We start from the raw sequence: 25,000 nt of genomic DNA on the forward strand, positions 1-25,000 counted from the left end.
AAAATTCTTATATTTGAGCATTAAGTCCATTGAGTCTTTCTTTATTGCCTTTATTTAAATGAGATATTTTAAATCACCTATATTGACACTTAAATCTCAAAGGTGTTACCTTTTTATAAGACTTTCTAAAGCCAGAATAGAGTATTTTGTTGTTTGTTTGTAAATAACTCGTTTTAATTTCTTTCCATATACATGCACTCTCTTCCCGAGGAGTTTCGTTTTGCTTGTTATTTCAATATCAGTATAAAAGGTCACCATCTCTCATTCCTTACACATGTAAAGACCATGATGCTCTTTGATGAGTAAATCTTATTCATTTTCTCGTAGAATTCATGATTTTCGGAGGAAATATATCAACAAATACTCTTATACCCGGACAGTCAAATTTATGACTTAATTACCATTAATGTTATATTAGTGGAGCGGCATAGCAAACCAATTGTGCATTTTGTGATGGAAGCACCAAACATGGAGGAATGATAGAATATTATATTGGGAACATTTTCAGATATGGAACCACTTTTGTAGTAACCCCAAAGTGGCCGCCATATTGGATTTCAAAATGGCGGCTTACAAATCTTTAATTACAGATAATTCTGGATATATACCAGCTAGAGACTTGGTATTAGTGTCTAGATATACATATTTGAGGTCAAGGAATTGAATGGTTCTAGTTAGAAGTTAATTTGGTGACGCCATATTGGATTTCAAGATGGTGGGCTAAAACATTTGGTTATGTGCCAGCTATATACTTGATTCTGGTGTCTAGATGTACAAAGGTGAAGCCAAGGAATTAAATAGTTGTAATGAATATCAACTGGTAATCAAGTGATAATCCCATAATTATTATGTACATTTATATGCATGTAATTATACACACGACAAGCAAGAGAACTTGCTTATCAATCAATTCAATAACACGTAAGTTCTGCACAGTTCCAAATCAGTCTGAGCAATCACCATCACAGCCACATAGTGCTGTGCATTTCAGAGCTGCTTTCTTACACTTGCATCTCCCACTGCAACCTTCTTTGCACCCACAAGAGATCAGTTCATAGCAGGATTTGGCAGCTTCTGGTAGTGTTGTCCACAAAGGATCAAACTGTCCGTCATTTTCCACCAGTTACTTCACCAGCCCAAAAAAACCATGTACCAGCTGGAACCCAAGCGTCACTGCAGAGGAATCCTGCACAAGCTGAGCTTGATAAAGAGAAGAAGCGGCTCCAGACTGTGAAGGATGCATGTGACATTGGCGATACGCAGAATCCAGGAAACATTTCATGGGCTGCATATCATGCAGAGAGCCAAGCAGCCCAGCATACTAATATCACAGTCACACCCACTGCCTTGCTACCCCTCTTCCATGACCAAGCCCACTCAGTGGCAATGATCCGTCATGCCATGGATGTAGTGAAAGCAGCGGTCAATGAGCTAAATCCTGGACAGATACTCGTCATCACACTGGACCAACCACTGTATGCAATCGCCAAGGAGGTGCAATGGAACTGGCCAGACACATTTGGTGAAGATCTATTTGTAGCAATCCTAGGCGCTCTACACACAGAGATGGCAGCTTGGAAGGCAGCAGGAAACTGGCTGCAAAACAGTGGTTGGACAGAGGCATTGGTTCAGGCAGAGATAGCAACAACAGGCACAGCAGACTCCTTCCTGCATGCAGCTCATGTCAGCCGTACAAGACGCGCCCACCAGGTAACTGCTGCTGCCCTGCACATACTTCAGCACCATGCATATACTAGATACAAAGAAAGAGCGACAGCAAGAGATGAGGACCTATTGCAGTTTGAGGCATGGTGTGACATGAGAGCAGTAGCATGTCCCCAGTTTCAGTACTGGGCCACTGTACTTCACCTGGAGCTCTCTATACTCCTCTTCATACGTTCACTCAGAGAGTCAAACTTCACACTGTACATGGACACCCTACCAGAGCTAGCTGCATGGTTTGCTGCATTGGATCATGTCCACTATGCTCGCTGGTTTCCAGTGCACATCAGGGACATGGTTTGCCTTGCAGAGAAACATCCAGATGTTGCTGCCAAGTTCCATATGGGCCAATTCACATCCAAGAAGACCAGGCATGCTTTTTCCGCCATTGCCTTAGATCAGGCACATGAGCAAAACAATGCCATGGTCAAAGGTGATGGCAGGGCAGTGGGTCTCATTGAAAATTCAAGTGCCCTTCAACGGTGGATGGTGGCTGACCCTGAAGTTGCTTGGGTCATCACAGAATTTGAGACCTCACAACAACTGCACCAAAGAGGAGAGCACACCCACCACCATGAGCAAACCAACAGTGTACAGAAGAAATTTGTCCAAGATGTCCGTGCACTGACAGCAGTCGTCGAGGAGATGGGCTACCCCTTTGAAGAAGAAAGCACAGATTTGCTGGTCCTAGAAACACAGGAGATCCTGGGCCCAGCTGCAGTAGAGAATGTGCGTACAGCTGTGCAGATGGGACGAGATCAGTTCCATTTATTTGTGAAGGAACGTCTGGCTGACAGATCCAAACCACTCAATGATGTCATCAAACGCAACAAAATTCCATTCTTTGCATCCATCAAGGTGAAAAGTGCCAATAAGAGCAAGCAACAACGCGCCTCTGCAAGGAGTGATTCAGAGCTTTTCTCCAGACTATACATCGCATGCCAAACCAGAGATGGTGATCTCGAGCAGTTCTTCAAACATGAGAACAGTGCACACCCGCCTGCAGTATCACAAAATGGACGGATCCGCTTTGGTTCCAAATCTGACTTGCTGAGGCCTTTGGAACAGCTTGTTGAACCAACGTCTCACCCACCACAAGTCTCTTCTGTGATCCTTGATGGGGCTGCAGTGGTTCAAATGCTGAACCCTGGCCACAGCAAAACATTTCTTGACTATGCCACAGACGTATTCGTTCCATACATTCTGTCACAGCTTCAAAATCATTCTTGTCTGGATCTAGTGTGGGACCGCTATGCAAACTCAGGCAACTTGAAGGCAACTGCAAGGGCTAACAGAGGCAAGGGAATCCGCAGACGTGTTACTGGCACTGCCCTGTTACCAGGGAACTGGCACACATTCCTCCGTGTCGACGAGAACAAGGAAGAACTCATCCGCTTCCTGTCTAAGCAGGACATGGAGTCCATTAATGTGCCAGAGAAACAGCTGATTGCTACTGACGGTGAACAGGCAATCTGAATCCCCCTGTTTATATCATATGTCAATACATGTACCCACATTGTCATGGATCTGTAATATAAAAATTAATGTTAATTTCATATAGATTTTTTTGATGATCAGTGGACCGCCTTCACCAAATATATGACATTTTTATGCTTATATCAACAGGACATTGCTGTACCACCCTTTGAAGACACAGCAGCTTTGGCCCCATGCAATCACGAGGAAGTGGACACGCGCATGATGGTTCATGCAGCAGATGCTGTTAAATCTGGACACCGCAGAATACTCATCCGTACCGTGGACACAGATGGGGTGGTTCTTGCTGTGTGGATGGCCCAGGAGCTACATGAGGCAGTCGATGAACTATGGCTAGCAATTGGTACTGGCAAGAGCTTCCGCTACATAGCAGCACACAAGCTGGCTGCTTCACTGGGGCCAGACAAATCCAAAGCACTGCCAGTCTTCCATGCAATCACAGGGTGTGATACAGTCTCGAGCTTTGCAGGTTGTGGCAAGATAACTGCATGGGCAGTATGGGACATTTTCCCAGAAGTGACAAATGCATTTCTGACCTTGGCATCTGCACCAAGTGAGATTTCTGAGGACACATTGGCAACCCTGGAGAGATACATAGTACTCCTGTACGACCCAACATGTACATGTTCAGAGGTGAATCTGGCAAGGAAGAAACTCTTTGCAAAGAAAGCGCGATCTATTGAAGCAATACCTCCAACACAGGCAGCCCTAGAACAGCATGTGAAGAGGGCAACGTACCAGGGTGGATATTGTTGGGGACAGTCTCTTGTCCCACGCTGCACTCTACCATCACCATGTGACCGGGGGTGAGTGGAAAATGACGGACAGTTTGATCCTTTGTGCACAACACTACCAGAAGCTGCCAAATCCTGCTATGAACTGATCTCTTGTGGGTGCAAAAAAGGTTGCAGTAGGAGATGCAAGTGTAAGAAAGCAGCTCTGAAATGCACAGCACTATGTGACTGTGATGGTGATTGCTCAGACTGATTTGGAACTGTGCAGAACTTACGTGTTATCGAATTGATTGATACGCAAGTTCTCTTGCTTGTCGTGTGTATAATTACATGCATATAAATGTACATAATAATTATGGGATTATCACTTGATTATCAGTTGATAATGTGAATTAAAACATGTTTCATTACAACTATTTAATTCCTTGGCTTCACATTTGTACATCTAGACACCAGAATCAAGTATATAGCTGGCTGTGACGGGCCGAGAGAGGATGTGAACTCAAAGGCAGATTGGAAACGACTGAGTTCTATTATTATAGAACACTCTCCTTTATATACAAAACGGCAAGGCAACAGGACATGGCATGTTCGAGAGACAGACAAAGTTCAGAGGAAAACCGGAGACATGATCATTCAGGTTCTTTTTAGTGCGAGGGAAGAGCGCAGATACAAGCATAATATATACAATAGGAATTATGTACAATTGTGTGACACACGGTTGGTACATGGCTCCCCCCCTAAAAATGACATACTGTACATGTTAAATAGGTAGCCCTGATCCAGAGAGGCGAACTGTAGGCGGGTCATCTGGCAGAAGATAAGCAGGTTTTAGACGATCAATGGAGACCCAGTCTTCTTTGCCCCGAATGTTTAGGAGGAATGCTTTCGGACTGCGTCGGATCACAAGGAAAGGTCCCGTGTAAGGGGGCGTTAACGGTGGCTTGCTGGTGTCGTTGCGCAGGAAGACGTGCGTTGCAGAGTGCAAGTCCGTTGGTATGTGATGCTTCGCTGGGGGCTTGTAAGTCTGGCGGCACGGAGTAAATTTTCCCACGACGTGACGTGTGCGCTGGAGATCGTCGGAGGAGGTTGTAGAAGGAAAAAACTCGGCAGGGACGACCAACGGGTCGCCATACACCATTTCGGCTGCCGAGACGTCGAGGGCGTCTTTAGGAGTGGTCCTTAGTCCAAGGAGGACCCAGGGAAGCTGAGTAAACCAGTTGCAATCCTTGCAGCGGGACATCAAAGCTGCTTTGAGGGTGCGATGAAAACGTTCAACCATTCCATTGGCAGCGGGGTTGTAGGCCGTTGTCTGATGTAGGGTGATGCCCAGGAGATTCGCTAATGACGTCCATAATTGAGAGGTGAAAGTGGTTCCCCTGTCAGAAGTAATATGCTCAGGGATACCGAATCTTGAAATCCATCCAGAGAGTAAGGCGGATGTACATGAGGCGGACGTTGCAGTTTCCATGGGAATGGCTTCAGTCCAACGAGTGGAGCGGTCGATGACGGTAAACAGGTAACGATGTCCTTGTGATGTGGGTAGGGGGCCTACAACGTTGACGTGAATGTGTGCGAAACGATGCTGAGGTTGAGGAAAGGTGCCCACTCCTGAATCCATGTGTCGATGTACTTTGGAAGTTTGGCAAGAAGTACAGGCACGGACCCAATCCTTAGCATCCTTAGAAATACCGTGCCAAATGAACTTTGCCTTCAGCAGCTGTGCAGTAGAACGGCACGAGGGATGTGAAAGGCCGTGGATGAAATCAAACACCTGTTGGCGCATGGGAGCAGGAATCCAAGGTCGCGGTCTACCAGTACTGACATCACAGAGGAGGGTGGTGTTGGAGTTTTCGAGGGGAAAATCCTCCCAACGGAGGGACGTGCAGGATGTCCTACAAGTTTGGTACTCTGGATCCTGTCGTTGGGCTTCAGCCAGGGCGTTGTAATCCAATCCCAGTTGAACGGCAGCCAACGTGTTTCTTGACAGGGCATCGGCAACGGGATTCATTTTCCCAGGGACGTATTGAAGGGTGCAATTGTATTCAGCCACGGCGGAGAGATGTCGGCGTTGACGGCCGGACCATGCGTCAGACTGTCGAGTGAAGGCGTGCACCAGAGGCATGTGGTCTGTGCGAATGACGAAGGGCGTACCTTCTAAGAAATGGCGAAAGTGACGGACAGCCAAGTGCACCGCCAGCAATTCTCGATCGAAGATAGAATAACCCGATTCTGCCTTGGACAGTTTTCTGCTGAAGAAGGCCAATGGGCGGGGCGAGCCTTTGACCACCTGCTCGAGTACTGCACCAATAGCGACGTCGCTGGCATCGGTGGAGAGAAGGAGAGGGGCGTGTGGGATAGGAAAAGTGAGAGCCGCAGCAGTTGATAGGGCCTTCTTTGCATTGCAGAAGGCCGCTTCTTGAAGGGGACCCCACTTCAAGTCCTTTGGCTTGCCCTTGAGGGAGGCGTAGAGGGGAGCAAGAGTGGCGGCAATGGCTGGCAGAAAACGGTGATAATAGTTGATCATGCCCAAGAATTCCTGCAGAGCTTTGACGGTCGAGGGCGTGGGGAAATTCTGAACGGCTGCTACCTTCTCAGGGAGGGGATGGACTCCTTCAGGAGTGATACGGTGCCCTAAGAACGACACTTCGTTGGCGCCAAAGGTACACTTGTCATACCGGACTACAAGGCCGTTTTGTTGCAGGCGGTCGAGCACGATGCGCAGGTGACGGAGGTGTTCCTCTTTTGAGGAGGAGAACACAAGTATGTCGTCCACATAACATACACAGAAAGGGAGGTCCCCTAAGATGCCATCCATGAGACGTTGAAACGTTGCCCCAGCATTACGAAAGCCAAAACAGGAGTAATTGAAGGTGTATGTGCCAAACGGAGTGGTGATGGCGGTCTTGGGGATGTCTTCTGGGTTCATAGGCACCTGATAATACCCCTTCAGGAGGTCGAGCGTAGAGAAAACCTTTGCTTTGTGCAGGTAGGAGGTTACATCGGCAATGTTTGGGAGGGGGTAGTGATCCGGTTCTGTTTGCATGTTCAGGCGCCTGTAATCCCCGCACGGACGGAGGGAGCTGTCTTTCTTCAGAACGATGTGTAAGGGTGACGACCATGGGCTGGAGGCCTTTTGGCAAAGGCCCATTTTCTCCATTTCGGCGAACGTCTGTTTGGCGGCTGCCAATCGTTCCGGTGCCAGACGTCTGAATTTTGCGAAGACTGGGGGTCCCGTCATCTTGATATGGTGATAAATACCGTGCTTGGCAGGAACCGTGGGCGTTTGGCGAAGTTCTGGACGGAAAACTTCCGGGTACGACGTGAGGAGGTGGGCGTAGGCATCCGTGGGTGCGCTGATGTGGAGAGCGAGGTTAGAGGGGGCGGGTTGAAGAGGTGTCGACAAGTACGAGTCTGCGTTGACCAATCGTCGGTGGGCGACATCGACCAGAAGGTGGAAATGAGAGAGGAAATCCGCACCGAGGATTGGCATTGTGACGTCAGCAACGAGAAACTTCCAATTGAATTTACCGTTTCCGAACGATAATGTGAGGTTCTCGCAACCGTAGGTGGGTATCGCAGATCCGTTGGCAGCTACCAAGCGGACATCGGCAGATGTAGACAGACTACGTTGTGCCTTGAAGAGTTTCCTTGGCAAAAGAGAACGACAAGCACCCGTGTCTACCAAAAATCGCACGCCCGTTCCTGCATCCTGTAAAAAGAAAAGATTAGAAACATGGGAGGCCACCGCCACAAGCGATGGCCTACTTACACGTTTTTTGGCCACTGACAATCTTTGGCACATTTCTTCTCGGTTGCCCCGAATCTGAAGTGGTAGTAGCAAAACTGCGGCGGATGGGAGGTAGTAAGTGGCTGTAGAAGTCGTTCGTTGGGGCGCGAGCGATTGGTGGGTGGTGTGCGGCTTTGTCGCCGCTTCGGCACGTCACGGGGTAGGCGTGTATGTCCTACGGCATTCATGTCAGCTTCGGTTGACGTAGAATAGGCATCCTCGTCGTCAGGGGTGGAGGCGTTGATGGAGGTCTTGAAGTGGCTGTCCATAAGGGCGTCGGCTTTGGTCATCAAGTCCTTTATGGGTAAACTATCGACATCGGGTATGGCAGCGCGCACAGGTTCAGGTAAACGGCGTATCCAAAGGGCACGGAGTAGGTTCACCTCACGAGGAGAGCCGTCTGCGGCAGGTTGAAGGCGAGCGATACTGGTCATTTCCCTGAGGGCAAGCGAATCCCTTTGGTCCCCCAACGGTTGTTGCGAGAGCTGAAAAAGCTTTGCTATACGGGCGGCTGGCGACGGTGAGTACTGCTGCAGAAGGTATGATTTGAGGTCGTCATACGCTATTGGGGTGTCTCCTTGTTCACAAAGCCAGTCGGATATTTCTGGGAAGGTTTCCTCGGGTATCGCCGCGAGAACATAATCAGCTTTGGTGGTTGAGCGAGTCACGCCCCTGATACGAAACTGGACTTCTGCGCGCTGAAACCAAGCAAACGCCTCTCCGCTGGCAAACGATGAAAGTTTGAATGGCGCGGCCGCAGCACCAACTGCCGTAGAGTCCGCCATAGTACCAACGATGAAGGGGCGAGGGGGTGGGGGTGGAAGGCGGTGGGAGCGAGTCGACTTCCGGGGTCACCAATGTGACGGGCCGAGAGAGGATGTGAACTCAAAGGCAGATTGGAAACGACTGAGTTCTATTATTATAGAACACTCTCCTTTATATACAAAACGGCAAGGCAACAGGACATGGCATGTTCGAGAGACAGACAAAGTTCAGAGGAAAACCGGAGACATGATCATTCAGGTTCTTTTTAGTGCGAGGGAAGAGCGCAGATACAAGCATAATATATACAATAGGAATTATGTACAATTGTGTGACACACGGTTGGTACATGGCACATAACCAAATATATCAGTCATAAATTTCTCTTTTTAGCCTACCATCTTGAAATCCAATATGGCGTCACCAAATCAACTTCTAACTAGAACCATTCAATTCCTTGACCTCAAATATGTATATCTAGACACTAATACCTAGTCTCTAGCTGGTATATAACCAGAATTATCTGTAATTAAAGATTTGTAAGCCGCCATTTTGAAATCCAATATGGCGGCCACTTTGGGGTTACTACAAAAGTGGTTTCATATCTGAAAATGTTCCCAATATAATATTCTATCATTCCTCCATGTTTGGTGCTTCCATCACAAAATGCACAATTCTTATGAATTTTTGTGCTATGCCGCTGTACTATATTGCCTTCTGAACTTTCTATTGCATCTCATTTGGCTAATGGTGCTCACTAGCAGATCCAGGGGGTGGGTCGCTGGGGGTCACGACCCCAGCTTTTTTAAGTAAAAAAAGTTTGACTGGCAAACTTGGGGTTTTTAAGGAAAACAGTTTGACTGTTAAACTTTGGGTTTTAATACAATTTTGGCTATCAAACTTGGGGTTTTAATAAAAGTTTTTCTCAGTCGAAACTTACACTATCTTTATGTTGATTTAGGGTTGCTGTACTTCCTGTATAGATATCTTCTAGTGTTCTGACATAAGATTCATCTATCCCTTGTCTTTGAAGGGCTTTCTTTACCGCTGAAGTGTTTGAAACAATCAAAAGCTTTCTGATAGTCTAAAAATACCACATATGGTGGTTTGTCATACTCTGGTGATTTTTCCACTAGCTTTCCTTTGCCTACCCATACACACCGAATAGTCTGGCCTATTCTTTACATAATCTCCTCTGTCCTCATACACCTGACAACACTGAGATTACCAAACAATTTCTTCTTACTGCACTGTAATTGTTCAGTGGCCACTTTTCTCTTTGTAAGGGTAGAAGAGACTTTTTAGCTATGGTAAGCAGCTCTTCTAGGAGAAGGACAGTCCAGAATTAAACCATTTTTCTCTGATCTTGGGTATTGCCATAGCCTCTGCATCAGTCTTCCACTCTCTTGGGTTAGAGTTCTCTTGCTTGAGGGTACAATCGGGCACACTATTCCATCTTATTTCTCTTCCTCTTGATTTGTTAAACTTTTTATAGTTAAATAGAAGATATTTATTATAATCTTGTTGCTCTTCTTAAAATATTTTATATTTCCTTGTTTCCTTTCCTCGCTGAGCTAATTTCCCTGTTGGAGCCCCTGGGCTTCTAGCATCCTGCTTTTCCAACTAGGGTTGTAGCTTAGCAAGTACTAATAATAACTAATAATGTAGACAGTTGTTGATTACCCACTTTTAATGCCTGCCTGCTCCTTTGGTTGATCGAAGTCTAGCTGTCTTTCCATTCGGCCTTATATGATGTTTGTAAATATTTTACATATTACTGAGAGTAAACGTATTGGGCGGTAACTTTTTCAGGTATGTGTGTCTCCCTTTATTTTTGAATTAGCATAATGATAAAGTTTTTTTCCAAGGTTTAGGTATAGAGCATCTTGGTAGATATTTTGTGTGAAGTTCATCGAGTTTTAATACTATGAAATCTCCTCTCTCTCTCTCTCTCTCTCTCTCTCTCTCTCTCTCTCTCTCTCTCTCTCTCTCTCTCTCTCTCTCTCTCTCTCTTTATATATATATATATATATATATATATATATATATATATATATATATATATATATATATATATATATATATATATATCATGCCCAATATTCTAGTATGCTAATACAATCTATAAAGACAAATTATTTTCGATTTAATACTGCAGTAAATTTAAACTGCACCCTCTCTCTCTCTCTCTCCTAGTGTATGTATGTATCAACGTCATATGTAAATATTAGTGTCATTCAGGGTTTTATTTTATGTCTATGCATGCTTTGGTGCGTGCATATTCCTGATGGTAAATTAAGTGTTTTTGTTTACTTTGCTGAATTCAGTTCGATATAATCTTTTTTAAGAAAATTTTTGAGGGAGTAAGATCCATTCTCAGAAAATTTTTGAGGGAGTAAGATCCATTCTCAGAAAATTTTTGAGGGAGTAAGATCCATTCTCAGAAAATTTTTGAGGGAGTAAGATCCATTCTCGGAAAATTTTTGAGGGAGCAAGATCCATTCTCAGAAAATTTTTGAGGGAGTAAGATCCATTCTCAGAAAATTTTTGAGGGAGCAAGATCCTTTCTCAGAAAATTTTTGAGGGAGTAAGATCCATTTTCAGAAAATTTTTGAGGGAGTAAGATCCATTTTCAGAAAATTTTTGAGGGAGTAAGATCCATTCTCAGAAAATATTTGAGGGAGTAAGATCCATTCTCAGAAAATTTTTGAGGGAGTAAGATCCATTCTCAGAAAAATCTTATATGGCTGTTATATCGGCTAGCTTTCTCTTTGTTCCGTATCTGGAAATTATAATGCAATTATAAAGTAATTTGATTCCTACGATTTTTGTTTAATGTCACTTGTAATCTAAGTGGCATCAAAACCCCACATTTCTATAATTGTTCAATGAATTTACCGGGGTAAATGTAACATATGTTTCAAACAAAGCTGAGTTAACTATAGTCAATTTCTTTTAATGAGGCGCATTTGCACCGACTCGCAGCGGTGCCCGTATAGCTCGGAAAAGTTTCCAGATCGCTGATTGGTTAGAATTATCTTGTCCAAGTAATCAGCAATCAGGAAACTTTTCCGAGCTAAGAGGGCACCGCTGCGAGTCGGTGCAAATCTGCCTCGCTAAAAAAAATTGACTATAGTATAGTGATCGTTGTTGTTTATATAAAACAAGACTAGTACAATAGATAAAAGGAATAAAGAAAAAAATAAATCTTCAAAGAAATAAAAACCAGGCTTTATTTCGGAGATATGTCTAATATGAAGTAATTAAAAAAGTTTTCACGATTTTACGAAAACCTTCGAACTTTGATAAAACTCAAACAATAATCAATATCTTCCGGTCATTAGTTGCTACAAGAAGAATGTAGCAAAAAAATGTGGTAGATTGAAATCATCCTTTCTCTCTCTCTCTCTCTCTCTCTCTCTCTCTCTCTCTCTCTCTCTCTCTCTCTCTCTCTCTCTCTCTCTCAAGCTTTAAAAATTCATCATATATGAGCTGGGAATAAAAAGATTGTCTTTTTTACATGAAGCAAGTTGGAAGAAGTGGAAAGACAAACTGGTAGTCGAAGAATCGAGAATTGCTATTGATGGATAGTTGAATGGAATAATTACAATTAATTAATTACATTAATTAAATAATTACATTAATTAATTAATTACATTAATTAAATAATTACATTAATTAATTGATTACATTATGGATTAATTGCATCAATTAATTGATTACATCGATTAATTAATTACATTAATTAAATGATTACATTAATAATTAATTACATTAATAATTAATTACATTAATAATTAATTACATTAATTAATTAAATAAATTAATGAATTACATCAATTAATTAATTACATTTATTAATTACATTAATTAATTAATTAATCAATTAATTATAATTATAATTAATCTGATGATTACAGATATAACTCACAGGTAGTAAACCGATGAGGTTTGATGGGAATTTACACCATACTCCCGTACTAAGGGTAATTATAAAGATATCTGCTGAAATCTTTCATATATTCTGTCGAGATGTTATTTCATATTGCCTATTCACCTAACAAATGCAGTTATGAGGAGAAAATGATTTCAAATACATGAAAAATAGCTCTAAAATAGTTGCTCTGGTGATGTTTTTCGACCCCCCCCCCCATTTTTTTGTATTGCTGGATTAACTGCAATTAACACTTCCTTGTAACTTTATCAATTTTATCTCGAAGGCGTTCAGGCCTTCTGTTTATCACTACATCATTTCAATAACATTTATAATCATTTATAGACGCCTATTATTGAAATATATATTGATAGATATTAAGGCTTCTTCCTTAGAAAATAACCTCATGGGAAAAGGCCAAAATCGATTTATCATATGATCATTCTTATGGGAAAAATTGACATTGTATCACCAGCTATCTTGCGTTAAAAACAATTATAACTATCAATTAGAATTCAATATGAACTCATCGTGAATACAATAAATAGATTTTCTAGAACTCGCTATCCGATTGCTCAACTCAGTATGTGATTTGGGTTGATAGAATAGCATACAAACTAATAATGGTCATTTTCAAACTACCTCGGTGCACTGTACCTTCGTGAAATTGACGGAGATTTTACATGACCTACCTAGTGAAGCGTCGTAAGTATTGATGTATTCTGAGGTCATGAACTGGGTCACTAAAGATGATTTTCCAACTCCGGACTCTCCTAACAAAACGACCTGAGAGAGGAAATTATTTGTAGATTCCACCATGAATGAAAGTCAGGTGCAATATATTATATATCTTTACTATTGAAGGTCAAAGGAAAATGGAAGAAAAATACCAAGTGTAGCAAGCAATGGGGTATATGATAGACACACTACTTTAACTGAAGTTGGATATAGGCATTGCAAAAAGAAGCAGTGAATATATAGCAATTATATAATAAGCATATAAATATATACGAATGTAAGACTTCAGCTGAGGATAATCGAAGAAAACTTGAAGGCTATAAGTAAAGGTTCAGGAATTAATAAGTTTACAAATACAGCTAAAGGCTAGATGGTCAATCCAAAAACTACAAATATAGCCATAGTATAGAATTAATCTGTTGACTTACCCTATATTTGGCCACCTCCAACTCAGACTCGGATGAAACGTAGGAAGAACCACAGCAGGATCCCTCGAAGGGCGACCGCTCCCCGCTCCTGCCACTTCTGCTGGAAGGTCTGGGGGGGATTGGGAGGGTTCGGAGTTGAGGGAATTGAATTCGGGGCAGAGTTCATTTTCTAACCAAAGAAGTTTCAGTTAAATTGCATTTTTATTCCATATTCAGGATTCCAAAGTAGTACTTCACTTTATGACGAAATAAGTAAAATACATTTATTTTTCAATTACGAACAATATAACTCCACTTGTTCCATAATTTCAATCATTGCTGTTAATTTTCCTATTGATATTTTATACGGACTGAAACAGTCTTCTGTATAAAGAAAACTATGGTGATATCACTTTTTTCTTTTCTATCACAGACAAGAGCTAAGGGCTGGGATGTAAGACATAATAAACCTTAAGTACATGCTTTTAACCATAGACCTTTTTTTTTTTTTGGTCTGCATTAAAACTAGCAAAGCGGAAATGTTCCCACTTGTTTATTGTAAGTAAAAAGAAAACAATGTAATAATCCCTTGAAGATTGCATTTCTTCTCACAAAAACAGTTTCACGTAATTGGTACAAAGTATCATTTATTTGATTAGAATTATTTTAATTAGAGAGGGGCAGCACTACTTTCAAAAGCTCATGATAAACCATGGAAGTTAAAGCAACATAGAAAAGATAGGGAAAAATCTAAGTATACCAGAAAATAGAATTAAAGCAGATCAGGTGAAGAAACAAAAAAACTAAACGGGTAAAATTGACAGCCAAAGAAATTACCTTTCATTAAGAACAGACAAGATGGTCTGAGTAGTGCATTCGTCCACATGCAAGCTGGAAGCAGACCTGAAAGTAAGCAGATTTGCAAAAAAACAAAAAGTTTTACGACACCAATTCACTCATCTTCTATCGTTCAACGGTTGTCATGCCACAAAAGCGACAAGCAAATTAATGCAGTCTCATTTTAGGCACATTTTTTATGAAGTACTTACCACACTATGAACGTAGACTATTTTTTTCCTACACAGAAGATTTCCTAAGTTACATATATAGACTATTGTATGATCATATCAACACAATGAGATAATTTCACCACAAGAGAATTTGCAATTGGATATTTACCGCATTACAGCGATATACTCTTTTTTTAGATTATATCACAATTTGGGACTTCAATCTTATCTTACATTAAATAAACGCCAGTGTTCTTATCATAAGAGTAATTCACTCATTCCCTGAATACAGAATAATTTTGTGCAGCTGGTTACGCAGGCAAAGCATATGGCCTTCAGTTTAATAAAGGAAAGTAATTTTCCTGATATGATCCACACTGACATAGGGACTTACCTGTCTGCAACGAGCTAAACTAATTGAATAAATCAAGGTAACAATTTATCCCTTAATTAAGTGGGTAATCGTCAAAGCCACTCACAGCAGGCTTATTGGTACCTATCATGCTACGCATGCAACTATGCCATGCTGTCATGCTAACTTGGAGAGACGATGACAGGGCCCAGCCAGAGCGGTACCAAGAATAAATAAATGAAGATGAAAAATAAAAGCAAAGAGATCATTCCACACATATCAGGCAGTGAAACCATCATCACTTGATATGTTTTAATGGGCATTATAAATAAAGGTTATAGCGTTTTATCTTTCCAAAGTAATTGTAGATAAACAAATTCTTAGATTCTCTCTCTTTGGAAAATTATTTAGTTTGGAGAATGTCATGTAATATCCTGTTATCTTTTGTCAGCTTACGTAAACATGCTGTGTATGTAGATCACTGATATATATATATATATATATATATATATATATATATATATATACACATATATATATATATATATGTATATATATTCATATATATATATATACATATATATATATATATATATATATATATAATGCTGTCCCTTTTTAATATTCTATGGCAAGAGACTTAGCCTTTCATCCTTAATCAATTATCAAAACACGAATAGACTTTTGTAATTGAACTGCTCCTTTACATTTGAATTTATGTTTTCAGTCGGTTATTCTTTTTTAATTTTCACTGGATATTGATATATTTTTTTATCATGTATACATATTGGAAAAAAAATATTCTAATTAACAAAAGAATGAAAGGGATAATATATTATTTTGATGCTGAAAATTTAAAATTTTATATAATATTCACATTATTATAAAGAAAACAGATCAAAATCAAGTTTTCTCGTACCTGCTCATATCTTATTTACGTTTAAAAATCGAATTATCTTCAAATTTATCTATTGACCAAAGTTGTTTTAGGTTGATCTATTTGAATTTCAGGAGTAGAGTTTCAACAAAGTAATTCAACGTAATCTTTGGCAGTGGAAAGAAGCCTACTCTCGCGAAATTAGTCGGGAGGGCTAAGGTATGAAAGTACTGCCAATTGCCTCAGAATCAATGGTATGTAATGTATCTTGAAGTTTTACAAGTAGTATTACTATCCTCATCCGTTATAATCCTAGAAAGGACTGTTTTACCGTTTCTTTGGCGGGGGTGGGTGTGATCTACCTTTTAAGAATTCATTTCTCTTTTTTTCTATTCCTTCTCGCCAAGGATTAACAAAAAGTATTTGTGTGCCTTTTCAATCACCCAATTGATATAAAACCCAGTGATTACCAGGAACAGTTGTCCCTACTAAACTCTATGCTTACTATTGTTTGATAGTTTATTTCACGAGAGCTCATAATCACGGACAGAATAAATGAATCTTTTTCCAAGTGTCAATGACAGCTGCCAACGATTTCTGTCATATTCGACTGCCAGAAAGCGCTGGCTACCAGCAAATTCCAATAGGTGTTAAAATTATTATGCCTGTAAGCAAAACTAATGCTTCAAAGTATAAGTTTCTTCACTTGCCTAAGTATAGGTGAATTTGAGTGTTCATTTTCCATAAAGTGCTTCCTACAATTAGTTCTCTCCCAGGTATCACTAAATATTACTCTAAGTTGCTTCGCTCTCTCCATGACCATTAATTAAGATTTAGTGCATCTGCTATTTTCCAAAGGCATGAGATTTACCTCAGGTTTCATCCATTTTGCGATCTTTCACCTATCTTTTTTGTCTTCATTTATATTATACAATAAGATAAGTCGGTTAATTTACTATAATAAATTAACCGATTTCTCTTATTGCCTACTCTGATTATATGAAAACCACATGGAACAGCTGAATTCTAATGTCTAATTCCGTTTATATTTTGTCACTCCATTTCATTTCAGTAGAACTTATACAACGGATTGTTTTAAGAAACGTTCTTATGATTGTGGTTCTAAGATAAAGGGAGTTGGATAATTTAGACCCAAAAGGCCTTTAAGTACATAAACCATACGAAAAGGACAAGCAAAACATGGTTCACTGGAATCGAAAGGTACGTCACTATGGAAAAAAAGCACGACTCAAGACAGAACGGTTGAGAAATCTAATGGACAAAAGCATTTTAGTGTCCGACTTTCTCATAAGGAGCAAATAAAGAAGAAAGGGTGGAATGGATGCGCTGAAATGACTGACCTGCTTGTGAGCGTATGCACGCTAAGGTTGCTAGCTGACAATCTGCATAAAAAAAAAGACAGGAATAATGGCCAATGAGTAGTTTCAAACTATTAGGAAGTTTGATGAATTACAAAACAGTTTAAGTATACAGACGAAGGTATTATTTCTTCCGGAGTCCTGAAGTGAGGAAGCATCTTCTCATGTCCTACTGGTAGGGAAATGCTGCATGCTACAATTTTCATAATTACTTGTTGCACATTTGCGAGTATACGCATACATATCTATTTTATCTACCAAGGCACTTCCCCTAATTTATGGTGGTAGCCGGCATAAAAAAAAAAGACAGAATGGAACTTTTCTTCTCTTCGTTCCTCCCAGCCTGACAGGGGATTTAGAGAGTTTGGTTGGTACTGCTAGGATGCCATAGCCCAACCTTCCCTTCATCCACCAAAAATTAAGCTTCATATGCTGAGTCCCCTACTACCTCTACCCCAGCAGACTAAGGCGACCGGAGGAAGCAGAAAAGCCTATTGGAACTGCATCACAATCTCACAATCGCTCGCCATTCATTCCTATTTCTTGCACTTTCTTTTGCCTCTCTCAGATCTACTGTTCTATCACCTGTGTCCATCCAACAACCCCAAACCCTGGCCCCCTTCCCGTACTTCTCCCATCAACTCTTGCATTCATCACCTTCCTCCGCAAACAGCTATTTTCTATTATTTCTACATAGCTAAAATACAGTACCCCAAAACATTCATATCCACTCTAGTTGTTGATTTATTTCTTACACCCATTTTCAACCTCACGAGTTCGTTCCAAACACTATCTGATCGAGATACACCAGCAATACTCCTCAGACAGTTGATCTCAACACATTCAATTTCTGTCTCTCCACTTTCATTCCCCACAACTCCGATCCATACATCACAGATGGTACGATGACTTTCTCATACAAAACTCTCTTTACATTCATTCCTAACCCTCTGTTCTTTACCACTCCCATCACTATCCCAACACTTTACATCCTTCTTTCTCTCTCTTATATACATCAGCTTCCACTCCACTATTTGTAGTAATAACAGAACTCAGGTACTTAAAGTACTCTACTTCCTCAAGTAAGTCTACATTCAACAAGACATTAAATCTAGCCCTACCTTCCCTTCTCGTGCATCTCATAACCTTACTGTTTGTGACCCACTTTCCGGAATGTCAGTAATCAACCACCTTCTCCGAGTCTACAACCAACATAGTATCATCTGCAAACAAACAGCCGATTTAATGCCCACTCTCATCTATCACTTTTAATCTTCGACCAATTATTAAAGCATTCACCTCACTTTCAACTCCAACAAACAAAGTGAGTAACCATATACATACATATATATATATATATATATATATATATATATATATATATATATATATATATATGGAGCTCGACCCATGTCATCCTGATGGAAGTTCCTCAATGGCAGCATTCTACTTGGGATATTTCTGTGAGTGATATACCAGAGAATTTTACCTCCGGAGAGAATATCCCGAGAGATACAATACAGTGTATAAATCAGGGACGTGTTAATAACAAGCCATGTTTATTCTTCCCAAATACTGTTTACCTTGTTTCGAAGGATAAGGGATAGGGTAGGATACATGGGTGAGAGAGCCATAAAACTCTCGATCTCAACTAACAAGTATCCTGTTGAACTATTCTTTTTTGCAGACACCATCTTTGATGGTAGCTCGCAGTTTTTCTTCATGTTTTCTTACCTTTTTGAGTGATTTAGCAATCAGGGATACTTCAACTTCTTCCTCGTCGACTAGGTTGGATACCCTTTTCTTGTGTGTTGGAGAATTTTGCATCTCCTCATTTTTTGTTTAATTTGCATGCTTTTTATTGTCTGTGGCCAGTATGCGGTTGGTGCCATTGCATCATGTTTCCAAATTGCTTAGAAATATTTAGTAATTTAGTCATATTATTGTAGGAATATGTTTTACATCATTCTTTTACAGTGTGGTATGATTATGGGTATTCCACCCACCTTGTGTGATTTTTATTAGCATTGATTTAGGCTAGCTTCACCCTGGCCAGCAGCCATGCCTGGTGAATTTACACTTGTGCACCACCCCCTTCTTTCACCTAACCTTACTGGTTTCATGAGGCTGTTCATCCTCCCATGCTATCGACTTGTCACAGCGTGGAGCTGCGGTCCTGAAGGCCCCTCTGAGAGTTTGATAGTGTATTACAGAACTGTTGTCCTAGGGTAACTGTTTTCACTTTCCAATTAGCCTATATGTTTGGCGAGGCGGCACAGGTCTTTGGAACTTGTTTCCTGTGTCTACTTTTTGTTTTTCCATTGGAATTCATTTCCCCCTGTTCTAATGCTGACTGGTAGACCCCTTGTGCTGCCTTACTCATTCTTAGGCTTCCTTCTTAGTTTTTGGTAGGCTATGGCTGGTTGTGAGGAATTGTCATTTGTGCCCTATCACTGCAGACCACTTAGAACACTATTCCTGTTCTAATGTGGCATTTAGGCCTTCCTGTCCAGGCGCCTTACCAATTTCTGAGTCTCCCATCACCATCCTTTTCCCTTCCCCTTGGGCCTGCTAGTGTGTCTACCTGCAGTAGAACTTTATTCCCATCCCTGTCTTCGTTGACATTCTTAGACAGGATAGCTTGTAGGCTATCTATCCTGACCCTTGGTGGGTGAGATTTATCCCTCCCTGAACTAAATCTCTCTACCGCCTTAGAAACCACCCTTGGTTGATTTCTCTGCCCCTTCCCCTTTCTGATTAGGCCATAACCTGACTGTACAGGGAACTACAGTTCCTCTTGTCTAGTCATCTTACCCTAGCAAATGAGTTTTTCCCTCACCCGCTAGGTGGGCTAGGCCTGCCTGCACAGTTCTTCCTATGGCCTAACCCTATTCAGGCAAAGAGTTGGCACCCTTGGGGTTCTCCTCTGCTGCCTTGGCAGTTGCCTGTTCTGTGACTGCACCTTCCCATCCTCTGCTATATACCCCTTGCTGTGGAGTTTTGACTTCTTTGCCTGGTTAGTCTATCTTGGCAGAAGTGTCGCCTTCTGTCTCTGTTTTTGGTCATATCAACTTGGGTTCTTCTAGCACTGGTTGTGTGTTGGCTGTGTGTTGGATATTGCCTTTGCCCCTTTAGCTGCAGCCTTAGACTGGTCATCTGCTCCTTCCTATCCTCTTCTATATCTGAGGAGCATTGCCATCTGTAGTTGGTCGATTGGATCCTGCCTGGTTGTCAGGATATCCTCTGAATTTCCAATTCTTAGCGTCCTGGCCGTCTTGTACGGTTCTCATTATCTTACGGCTAAACCCCCTCTTTTCATAACTTAATGATAATGACCAGGTCTTGGCAGGCTCCCATATTCACTGCCTTTCATTCCTGTAACTCTCCCACTGATTGTGGACCCTTCCCTATGGGATTGTCCACTCTCTTCCGGTTGACTTGACAATTCCTCAGCCACGTTGTTCCGACATACCTGGGGTGGTGATAGGTCCGATTTTTCTTTTCTGCTAGAAATTGCTGCCTTAATGTTGCTGGCTTAGGCAGTATAATAAGTGAGTTTGCCATATTAGGTTGTCTTATAGACCGACTTTGGAGGTACTGGTGTTCCTTTGGTGTGAACCCTTCCTCCATATTCCTACCACACTATCATTGATCGTTTTTCATGAATCTCCAATGATTTCGGAGCATTTTGACATGAGTCGCCATTATTTTGTAGTCTTAGCAATATTTTAGCTGGTAGGATTATTTAGCCTATTACCCGCGGTTCAACTCCCGCAGATACCAGTAGATCATGTGGATCATGAAGTCTGGGACACTCTGCAAGAGAGGGAGAGGAACCTGCTGATCACAGAAGCCTCTGAGGAGTCATTGGATGTACCTCGGGTGAGTAGAGTTCCCAACACTTTTTTAGCTTGTTCCCCATCACTGCTGCTCAGGTCCCAGCTTCTACCTTCACCCCTGTTCCTACGCCGGATATACCTACGTTTCCAGGGCAAATGGAATTTATGGCGTCCATGAAATCCTCCATGGAAAACCTAAAAGCCAAACATGAACGTTCTCAAGCGAACCTAAAGGCGAGAATAGAAGGTCTACAAAAGGCACGCGAACCTAATGGCGAGAATAGAAGGTCTACAAAAGGCACCTACTTCTAAGGCTCCCTCAACTTTAAGTCTACCTAACGCACAGTTAAGAACCCTTGGCGTTATGCTGAGCATATGGCCTTAAGTGCAGGGTATCTCCATATCGGGGAGGGTTTGGGTTCCAAGTCAGTCTCAGACTTGGAATTCTTCCAATCAATTGATAGTTATCCTTACTGCTATGTAAAGCTTTACTCGGAAGCCTTCATTAGGGATGATACGATCCTTAAGGAAACAATCATCCTGGACCATAGCAAGGCTCAGTTTCTTTTGGTTAAGGAGCTAAAGTCGACTGAATTCACCTAATACCCAACTTTCTGTTTTCGGCAGGAAGGAGGCTACCTTTGTAGCTACCAAGGATACTGTCTTTCCTTTTGCCTCTGAAAGCTTAAAGGCTGTAAAGAAAGCAGTAGTGGAGAGTAGACCATTGCCAGTGTTAGAGGAGTGCAAACATGTCTCCCTAGCCCTTCCTTATGATTCAGTCAGTTGGGAGGATATTCAACATACTTTTACCTTTGGAAAACTAGATCAAGACATCGGAGGCCAGCAGTTTAATGAGAAACTGCCTAGAATTCCCATATCCCTATTAAGAGAGAATTAGAAGCTAAATAGGGACTATCTGCCTCTTTATACTCCCAATCTTATCTAGAGATACTAATTGGAAACTCTTCCAAATCTGATCTCTTCTCAGTCCTGGCAAAGACTCATCTAGCCATGATCCTTAAAAATCTCTATGCTTTCTTCCTAGCCAAAAAAGCGCATATAGAACACATCCAAGCCGCAGCTACGATCAGTCATGAACCTAGAAAGCTGATTGACTCCAATATGTGGTGGAAAGACCTCTTCCCCAAGAAATTGGTTAAGGAAGTCATGAACAAAGCGGCTCAGGAGAATAAGAAGGGGGATATTTCCCCTAAAAGGGAATTTACCCCCGGTGAAGGACCTCAATCCTAGAGCAAGAAGCCCGGGAGACACTTTAAGGGAAGGAAATCCTTTCCTGTCACGACAGCCTCAGTTGCCGTCATTCCTCAGACTGTGTACACGGTCTCCCAGCAGTATGTATCATAGTCTCCAGCCTTCAAACCGGTGTATGAGAGAGCCACCACTACATTTCACGCTGTCAGAACTCAAAAGGAGAGTGCTAGTGGCAGGGGAAGGTCTGGAAAGGGCGGTCAGTTTAGAGTGTTCGAGGAAATAGAGGCAAGGCAGTTAAAGAGGCAGGTTCTTCACAACAACATTGAGGAGCTCCCGGTAGGGGGATGACTTTACATATTCAGGGATCAATGGGAGTCACTCCTTAGGCTCACAGTATAATCTCAAAAAGACTAGGCTGGATATGGAGATAGAAACCACCCCACTTCAAGAGGTTCTTCCAACCCAAAACCCAATTCTTGGAGGATTATGTACAGGATCTTCTCCAGAGTCATCCGTTGCACAAAATCCATGAACTTTCAAGGGCAGCTATTCTGCGTCCCCTAAAAAGATTCGAGCACTCTTTGAACTATTCTGGACTTGTCTCCACTAAACAAATTCATTCTGAATGATAAACTCTAGATGCTGACTACTTTGCAAATATGGACCCTACTACTCCAGGAGGCCTACACAGTCTCCATAGATCTTACAGACACCTACTGGCATCTTCCGATAGGTCAGAACTTCTCCCCCTACCTTGCTTTCAGACTGGCAAGAAAGGCCTATGTATTCAGTGCTATGCCCTTCGGGCTCAATACAACTCCAAGGATTTTTATAAAGCTAGTCGAAGCCATCGTCCAATAGTTACAGAACAGAGACCTCTAGGTGACTGGCTGGTCTGGGCTGCAATGAAGTCAGAGTGTCTTCTGACGGTTGAAGAAGTCATGAAATTCCTACAGTCTTTGGGCTTCCAGATCAACTCCGAAAAGTCCAGGCTGTCTCCAGCTCAAGTCATACACTCTATCTTTCACGCAAGGCAAGAGGAAGGAAATCGCAAACTCTTTCAGGTGCTTACTTTGTTCAAAATTACTCACCGGGCGGCAACAGGAAAGAGTCTTGGGTTCACTATTGTTCGCTGTCTTAACAGACGCAACCTTAAAAGCAAGACTCAAGGATGCCAATAGAGTCTGGAGAAGAAAGGCATCAAAAGCTTGTAGAGATCCTAACCACAAAACTGCAGTCTTACTGCGGAAGCAGCTGAAGTCGTGGTCCACTGCCAGAAGCCTATTGACACAGGTCCCTTTGCAGTATCCCCCTTCTTCTGTAACAATTCACAGATATGCCTCGAAATAAGGTTGGGGGGGGGGGCACTCACCTTCCAAGAAAGTACAGAGTTTGAGGTCAATTACATCTCGGAAATATATCTATATTCTGGAAGCTATGGCAGTATTTCTGACTCTGAAGAGACTGAACCCAAAGACAAAATCACACATCAAATTAGTCATCAACAGCAGGACGATAGTCCAACATGTCAACAGACAGGGCTCCAGGTCTCCTTAGATCAACCATGTGATTCTAGCCATCCTCACTTTAGCAAAGCGGAGGAATTGGCATTTCTCGGCAGTTCACCTCAAAGGGGTTCACAATGTGACAGTGGATGCCCTGTCAAGATTCAAGCCTCTGGAAACAGAATGGTCTCTGTATGCAAAATCATCCAGTTTCATTCTACAGCAAGTCCCAGAACTGCAAATCGATCACTTTGCGACAAGCCTCAACAAGAAGCTTCCTCGGTATGTAGCACCATACTTAGATCCGGAGGCGACAGGAACGAATGCCGCGGCCCTGGATTGGAGCCAGTGGTATCACATCTACCTATTTCCACCATTCAACCTCCTAATAAAGATCCTGAACAAATTGCGAACTTTCAAGAGAACAGCGGCTCTAGTGGTTCCCAAGTGGCCCAAGAGCAATTGGTAACCTCTGGTTCTTGAACTCAAACCTCTCCAGATCCTTCTAACATCTCTTTGCTACAGCTGAAAATAATAATTCTCTGGTACACTTCCATCAGGAAGACATGTCTCGAGCCCAAAAAAATGGATTTTGACATAGAAAAAAAAACTATTTTTGGTAAGATTGCCATGTCCTCTTGATGGCCCGCTCGTTACTTTTCATCCCTCCCCAATTTTCAATATGGGGCCTCGTGTCATGCAATGGCTGCTCCTGGAATGGTTCAACAGGAAATGTGTTAGTTGTAACCCATTGAGATCTGGAGTTGTAACGGCTCTCTCTCCCTCGTATCCTACCCTATTCCTTATCCTTCGAGATAAGGTTAACTTTATTCGGGAAAGGATAACCATGGCTTGTTAACACATCCCAGATTTATACACGATATCTCTCGGGATATTCGCTCCGGAGGTTAGAACTCTGTGGTATCTCTTAGGTAAAATTCTCTGTATATTGCTCGCAGAAATATCCCAAGTAGAAAGCTGCCATTGAGAACCCTCCATCAGGACGACATGGCTATCTCACTCAAAAGTAGATTTTACTTATGTAAAAATCTGTTATGTATGTTGTGTGTGTATATATATATATATATATATATATATATATATATATATATATATATATATATATATATATATATATATATATATATATATATATATATATATATATATATATATATATATATATATATATATTATATATATATATATATATATATATATATATATATATATATATATATA

General features: G+C 41.6%; 1 long non-coding RNA gene and 1 pseudogene across 1 annotated transcript in view; one reads left to right on the forward strand and one right to left on the reverse strand.

Annotated features, from left to right (window-relative positions):
- Window positions 1-25,000, forward strand: part of LOC137634249 (uncharacterized) — a 132,216-nt gene that overhangs the window by 56,151 nt on the left and 51,065 nt on the right. The gene's annotated exons all lie outside the window — the stretch shown is intronic.
- Window positions 1-25,000, reverse strand: part of LOC137634248 (uncharacterized) — a 100,866-nt pseudogene that overhangs the window by 23,964 nt on the left and 51,902 nt on the right.

Source organism: Palaemon carinicauda, chromosome 44, assembly GCF_036898095.1.
Source record: "Palaemon carinicauda isolate YSFRI2023 chromosome 44, ASM3689809v2, whole genome shotgun sequence".
NCBI lineage: Eukaryota > Metazoa > Arthropoda > Malacostraca > Decapoda > Palaemonidae > Palaemon > Palaemon carinicauda.